Below are 7,495 nucleotides of genomic sequence, written 5' to 3' on the forward strand. Positions count from 1 at the left end.
AATTTGAATTTTGAAAAAATTTTTAAATTTGAATTTTTAAATTTGATTTTTGAAATAAGATAAGATAAAATATAAATTTTAAAATAAAAAAAAAACAATAACCTCTTAACTTAAGAAAAAGCAAAAATAAAAATAAAAATAAAAACAAATAAACAAGCAAAAATAAAATATTTACAATAACCAATAATAAGGCACACGTTTGCAATTCCCCGGCAACGGCGCCATTTTGACGTTAGGATTTTTGCCAGTAAAGAATGTCGTAAAAACAGTCGCGTTGTAGATATAGTCTCTAAACCGACAAAAATCCCTTCGTACAAACGTTTTGGTTGTCACAAGTAACAAACCCCTTTTAAATTGATAACCGAGTATTTAAACCTCGGGTTGTCTTCTCAAGGAATTGCAGGGAGGTGTTCTTATTATTGGTTATGGAGATTGTAAATTTGGGGGTTTGAGAAATTTGGAGTCTGGGCAATGTGCACATGTATATTTAAATGACAAGTAAAATAAATTAACAATAATAAAATCTCTTGGCAAGGTATGGAGAACTAGAGGTCCTATCCTAGTTATCCTTATCAATTGTGATGAGAATTGGATTCTTCCCCCACCTTATTAACCTCTAACTATGAAGGTAAGTTAAGTGGACAAATTAATTCCAATTTTCAATCAACAATGAGTTTGATAACTCAAGAGTTACCAATGTCTCAACCAAAGCCAAAAGAGAAAAATGTCTATTTGAATGAAAATAATTTGGATACACAAAGGGTAGTGATAAATTAAAGAGAGCAATCATAAGTCTGAAAATACCTCAAATTATATTAAATAAAGAAATCAATTCTAACATGGAGTTCATAAATTAAATTGAGAAAGTAAATAAAAATAAAGAACCTGGGATTGAGAGTCACTCCTAAAACTAAGAGAAATCCTAAATCCTAATCCTAAGAGAGAGGAGAGAACCTCTCTCTCTAAAAACTATATCTACTCCTAAAATTGTGAATATGAGAGCCTTTTTATGAATGGGTGCAGTCCCTCACTTTATAGCCTCTAATCTGTGTTTTCTGGACCGCAAACTGGGTCAAAAACAGTCCAGAATTCGCTGGTTTCGAATTTTGCCACCCTGGATTTTCGTCACTGCGATGCGGCCACATGGATCACGCGGTCGCGTCGCCTAGCGTCAGGGGAACTATAACATATTATATATCAAATCGAAGCCCCAGACGTTAGCTTTCCAACGCAACTGGAACCGCGTCATTTGGACCTCTGTAGCTAAAGTTATAGTCGTTTGAGTGCAGAGAGGTCAGGCTAGACAACTTAGCATTTTCTCCAACTTCTTGCATTCCTTCCACTTTTGCATGCTTTCTTCCCATCCTCCAAGCCATTCCTGCCTTATAATATCTGAAAATACTTAACACACATATCAAGGCATCTAATAATAATAAGAGAGGATTAATAATAAGCAAATATAAGATCAAAGAAGCATGTTTTCAATCAAAACACATAATTAGGAAGGCAAATGTAAAACCATGCAAATAGTATGAATAAGTGGGTAAAGAGTAGATAAAAACTACTCAATTGAGCACAAGATAAACCATAAAATAGTGGTTTATCATTGGTCATTTGGGAACTTTTGGTAAAAATAAATTTTGGTGAAATTTGTTCGATCATAACTTTTGCCTCGGTTTTTGAAATTGATTGAAATTTGTTTAGAATTAAAGATCTTTGAAAACTCTTTAAATCGATATAAAGTTTATGATCATTCAAAGTTAGTGTTAAAAATCTGAAATTCTGCAAGGTTGCAGAATTTCATGATTTCTGATATGTGCGAGCGCACACCCTTGTGCAGATGCACACCCTGCGAAAATTTTGACCTGTGTGGACGCACATACATGTGCGCACGCACTGGCATGGAAATGCGTTTTGTTTGCAGCGCTAGCATAGCTTGTGCGTGCACATATCTAAGGAAGAATTTCAACCTGTGCGGACGCACAGGCCTGTGCGAACGCAGACGTTGGGAAGGCCAGTCTGTTGGGGGTGCTGGCACAGGTTGTGCGAGTAAACAGATTTTGGAAGTTTTGGTACCTGTGCGTACGCACACCCCTGTGCGTACGCACACTTTTAAAAATTTTTCTGGGCGTGCGCGCGCACACCCCTGTGCGGACGCACATGCCTTGCTCCTCAAATTTTGCTTTGTTTTTAACTATTCTACCTCCCCAACAAGGTTGTAAGCTTCTATAACACCTTTTTAAGACTTTTGGGCATATTTTTAGATACATGAAAATGGGATAGGATTTTAAGGTTTTTAGACGATATTATTTGGAAAGATTTAGAAAACGGAGGCCTAGGTTTCTGGCGTACTGAAGGTGGTTTAATACTAGATGGTGAATGGTTGATGAATGAGACGAGGATTAAGGAACTGTTGAGTTCAGAGCTGAAATGTGAAGGAACAGTGGTCGAAAAGAGTCGAGGGCTCTGAATGAAGTGATGGATCCATCCTGTATTAAAAATATTTTTGAAAACCACTGCACTACTTTTCATTGAGATTATGAGACGCTATGCGCCCGGCAGGGGCTGAGGTTGGATCCCGCCTGTTGAGGTAGCGGCGGCAGCGTAAGGGCGGTGGTTCGTCCCGCTTGCGCTTAGATGTGAGGCCGGTGGCAATAGATCCCGCTCGCATCCCTTCAGATCATCAGAGCGTACAGACGTAAAACCCTGGATAGTGCTCCGAGCACTATATCTTGGGGGTTCCCACACCATGATTTCGAAGGGCAACATCTCCATGGAGATGTGTCGGGTTGGCAGTTGAACCGACAATGTGATATCACAGCGAGTAGGGCAGGCATTCATCATATGCATTTCCTATCTGTTTGCATGCTTTGACTATTTGAAATGGTTTGCCTATTTGTATAACATGCCTAATTGCTATTTGAATTAATTGCCTTATATTCCAATACTTGTGTTTTACTTGCCTTGTATATTATCTGTATTTTCTACTGGGATTGAGGAGGTTCGGAAGGCGGTGGCAATGAGATCGCATGGAGGGTAGGTTGGTAAAGGCTGTGGGACAGCGGTGTTTGGTTAGAATAGAATCCCCTAAGATAGATTACCCAGTTTAGTTATGTTAAGATTGATATATTTATGCTTATCTATTTTAGTATGCTTTAAGACTGAATCTTGTGATGGATATGGAGTTTAGGATTGCCTTTGGCATCTCAGGGTCTTATATCCTACATCACTGGGCACTGTTACCATACTGAGAACCTCCGGTTCTCATATCATATTTCTGTTGTATTTTCAGATGCAGGTTGCAACCCACCTCGGTGAGTTGTCCGGTTGGTGACAGAAGTGGAGGATCCGGATACTTCTTTTGGGTCAATTTGGGTTATTTTGTATATCTCTCACTTTTGTATTTTGTTTTGCCTAAAGGCATGTATTTGAGAGAACAAAACTTGTATAGGCTCCTTCAAAACTTCAGTTTCTGGTCGTCTGTGTATGGCTAGCCGGCTTAAACTCTGCGAGCTGTGGCTAGTTTCTTATGATTATTATATACTTATTTATGTTATCTTATCTCTTTTTCTTGTGCCTTAAACGAGTAGTTTCGTTAGTATGTTTTGCACTTTTTGAAATCCTGCTTTGAGCTATATTTTTTATCGGGCTTCTAGATTATACTATTCTTTCTATGTATATATTATATGTATAAGCCTTAGAACTGTCGTAATCTCTAATTAACCTTTGCCTTACGGCTAGAGGTAAGGATTAGAGTAATTAGGGTGTTACAAAATCCCTTCCAATCAATTCTAAGATACCCCCCATTCCTAGATATCTCCACCCATGATCCCTTGTCCCCTTCATTCATTCCCCCAACTCAAATCCGTGACCCAAGCCCTTCCCCCAACTCCAACCCGTGACACCATCCCATTCCCAATACATACCCATGCCCAACCCTCTTCGAACAAGAAACGCAACCCCTCCCTATATATAGCACCCCCCATTCTATTCAAAGCACACAATCACAACACACACTCTCCGAAGCCCCCGTTCTTCCTAACAGCCCCTCCCCACTCTCATATCCCCCCTTCTTCTTACCTCCAACAATCCACAACCCCCACCCAAATCGACCCCCCCTCTGTATTCCCCCTCTTTCCTTCTTTTCTTTCTTCATTCAGTGTACTCAAGTTCGAAAAAAAAATAGAAAAGAAAATTTTAAATTTGATTTTTATTTCATTATTTTTGGTTTTCCTTCTTCCTTTCCTCTCTGTCTTCCTCTTTGTAATTTTCTAATTTGCTCGGGGACGAACAAAAGTTTTAAGTTTGGTGTTGTCGCTTCACTTATTATTTGTTTTCTCTGTTTTCTATAATGGCACCCACAACTATTGCGTCCTCAAAGAATAGGAAAAGCAAAGAGCCAGCCACTAGTTCTCATGATGCACACAGGTTCTGATCCCAGCTCCATGAAGAACACTTTTATGAGAACACTTGCTAGAAGGCTGTGACTCTGGAAGTGAGATTTGCACTGCAACCGGATGAATATTCGAAAATTCTATTTCAAATTCAGAGGAGAGGGTGGCAATTTCTGTGCAACCCGTACACTGAGGTTGGGCAACTGATGGTGCAAGAATTTTATGGAAATCTATGGGTCACTTACAAGGATGTTGAGGGGGTCAATGTGATAAATTATCAGAGTTATGTAAGAGGAAAAGTCATTGACTTCAGTCCAAGAAACATCTGCCGGGCCCTCCATCTACCGGGTCCAGATCATATGTCTGCCTGTTATAGTGAGAGGATGCATAGGGACAGGAACTGGATCAAGTTATTGAAAAGATATGCATTTCGGGTTCTCAGTGGACGATAGGTGCAGAGGGGAAGCCGAACCAACTAAAGAGCACTGCTCTTCTTCCTTTAGTTAGTGGATGGTTAGACTTCATCCAAAGGTCTTTCATGCCAACTAGCAACCGGTCTGAATGCACTGTGGACCAGGCTGTCATGATTTATTGTATCATGAAGGGAGAAGTGGTGGAGGTAGAGGACATTATTCCAGAACAGATATATAGCATTGCCTCCAATCCTCTTAAGAAGGCTAGGTTTGGTTTTTCACATCTGATTTACCGCCTGTGTGAAGCAGCAGGGGTAAAGGTGGAGAATGACTTTCCTATTCCTGTTGAGAGACCAATTACCAAGAAGACCATGGAGACTTATAGGGAACAGTATAGGGTCCCCAGAGAAGAGCAAGTTTAGGAGGAAGCTCAACAGGATTAGCCCCCATTGCCTCAGGGACACTACTTCCCACCTCAGAAATACTGGCAGTAGCTCACTTCCTCTATTGAGCAGATGAGGATCAGGCAGGATAGCCGCTGGAAGCAGTACATTGCATCTATTAAGCAGTTGAGGGTGACCGTTGGGAGTATCTCACCACCACCCTCGATCAGATGAGAGCTGCTCAGGACTCTCAGTGCCAGGATATTTCCCAGCTGAGACAGGATTATAACCACCTGAGAGGACCATATGGATCACAGCCAGAGGAGAGAGATCCCTACCATGGAGACTGAGGTGGCTTAGTTCCTTTCACCTCCTATTTTATTTTGCCATTACTATGTTATGTTCCTATTTTCTACTGTTTTATCTTAATTTCTGCATGATCCTTTGTTATTTCAATTCCTAGGTTCTAGTTTGATTTTCTATTTTAATTCTGTTATTTGCTTTTAATTCTAAAAAGTGTCTCATGTATCGCTCACTAAGCTTGAATTCAAAAGAAAAAGAAAAAGAAAGGATGTATTGCATGAGAAATAGAGTTTATATCAAAGAGTATTCTTATTTACTTAATTGTGGTGGTATTATTTGTGATTCTAAATGCATGACATGAACAGTGCATATTTGAATTTGAATCAAAGGATGTTGATACATGAGGAACAAGAATCTAGAGAACTATTATGAATTCTCTGAAGTAAACAAAAGCTTAATCCTTGAAGCAAAAGAAACAGGAAAAGAAAAATAACAGCAAGGTCCAAGGCTCTGAGTATCAATGACTAGGGAGGTCAGACATGATTAAAAGCTCAAAGAGGTATTTCCCTAGTCATATGCTTGTGGTGTAAATGTGTCAAGTAATATTTGAGACAGAGTACTAAGAGTCGAGATCAAGTGCATTTGACAGAGTATGCCAAAGACTTTGAGCACTACTATCTAGGAGTAACTGAAAGAAAAATCAAAACCAAAAGAGAGTTCCCCAGTCAAGTGCTTGTGGTGTTTTTGTGTCAAGTGCAACTTGAGACAAAGCATTTAAAGTCACGGCTAGACTCAGGGTGCAAAGCACCAAAGAAAGGAGAATTAAAGAAAACTTGCTGTGTTCAGGGATTAATCCGAAGTAAAAAGATTAGAGAATTCATAATATTATCCAAATTCTAATTTCGAATGACAGTGACATTCCTCTTATTCAAAGGATAGTGAGATGTGAAAACTATTCAGGATTGCAGTGTATAAACCCCACTTTAAGAAGAGACACGAGCTTAATTGAATACTCGCTTCTCATGCAAATTCACATCCTAAGCCTATATTAGTTTTGGTTGCTTGAGGACAAGCAACAATTCAAGTTTGGTGTTGTGATGCGTGAGCATCTTTTCTATCTTTTCCTAGTGAATTTGCATTCAAATTGTTGAGTTTAATCAAGATTTAAATATCTTTCAGCCACTATGGATGCTACTTTGAGTCGTGTGCAATTCTACTTATTTCAGATAGCATTCGGCTGGATTTGATGGAGTTTCTGTAGAAAAAGAGAAGAAAGTGAATGATGCTGTCAATCCTGACCTCCCTGCACTCTAACATGAATAACTCAAGGTACAGAGATTCAATTGATGTGCTTTTAGTAGCATTGAGAAGCTAACTTTCAGAGCTTTCCAACGATGTATAATAGTCTACACTTCTTCAACAGAAATTTGGCCTTGGTGGCGCCTAACTTGGAAAATCCCATGTTAGGCGCCAAAGAAGGACTTGCACGTTAAGTGCAAGCTGCATAGGTGGTGCCTAACTTGGCTTTTCCCAAGTAAGGCACCAAGACAAAGCAAAACGTGTCCAAGACTCCAAGTTCACTGCCAAGGTGGCGCCTAACTTGGGTTTCACCAAGTTAGGCATTAGGTGCAACCATTACACTCATTCCATTCGGCCACATCCAAATCCAACTCCAGAATACCAAGTTAGGTGCCAGCTTTATGGAGAATAATGGTCCCCATGCTCAATCAAGCTATGCAACGAAGATCTTTATTAATTTTTGGTTAATCTTTGTTTTATTTTAAAATAGGAAAAGATATTAATTAATTTTAGAAAATATATTTTGCATTAATTAGGACTAGATATAAAAGGGAAAAGAATCAGCCCTTCGGGCTCCTCTCTTCTCTCTTACCTCATTCCGCACTTTACAGTTTTACAGAACCCTAGTTTTCTCTCGGAACCATGAGCAACTAAACCTCCACTGTTAAGGTTAGGAGCTCTGTTTATTCTATGGATTAATACT

At 39.4% G+C, this 7,495-nt stretch overlaps 1 pseudogene; it reads left to right on the forward strand.

Annotated features, from left to right (window-relative positions):
- Nucleotides 1-4,351: 4,351 nt before the first annotated feature.
- On the forward strand, nt 4,352-5,540 carry LOC148562360 (uncharacterized; annotated as a pseudogene).
- Nucleotides 5,541-7,495: the final 1,955 nt, after the last annotated feature.

Source organism: Arachis ipaensis, chromosome B6 (assembly GCF_059453495.1).
Source record: "Arachis ipaensis isolate K30076 ecotype BB chromosome B6, ASM5945349v1, whole genome shotgun sequence".
Lineage (NCBI taxonomy): Eukaryota > Viridiplantae > Streptophyta > Magnoliopsida > Fabales > Fabaceae > Arachis > Arachis ipaensis.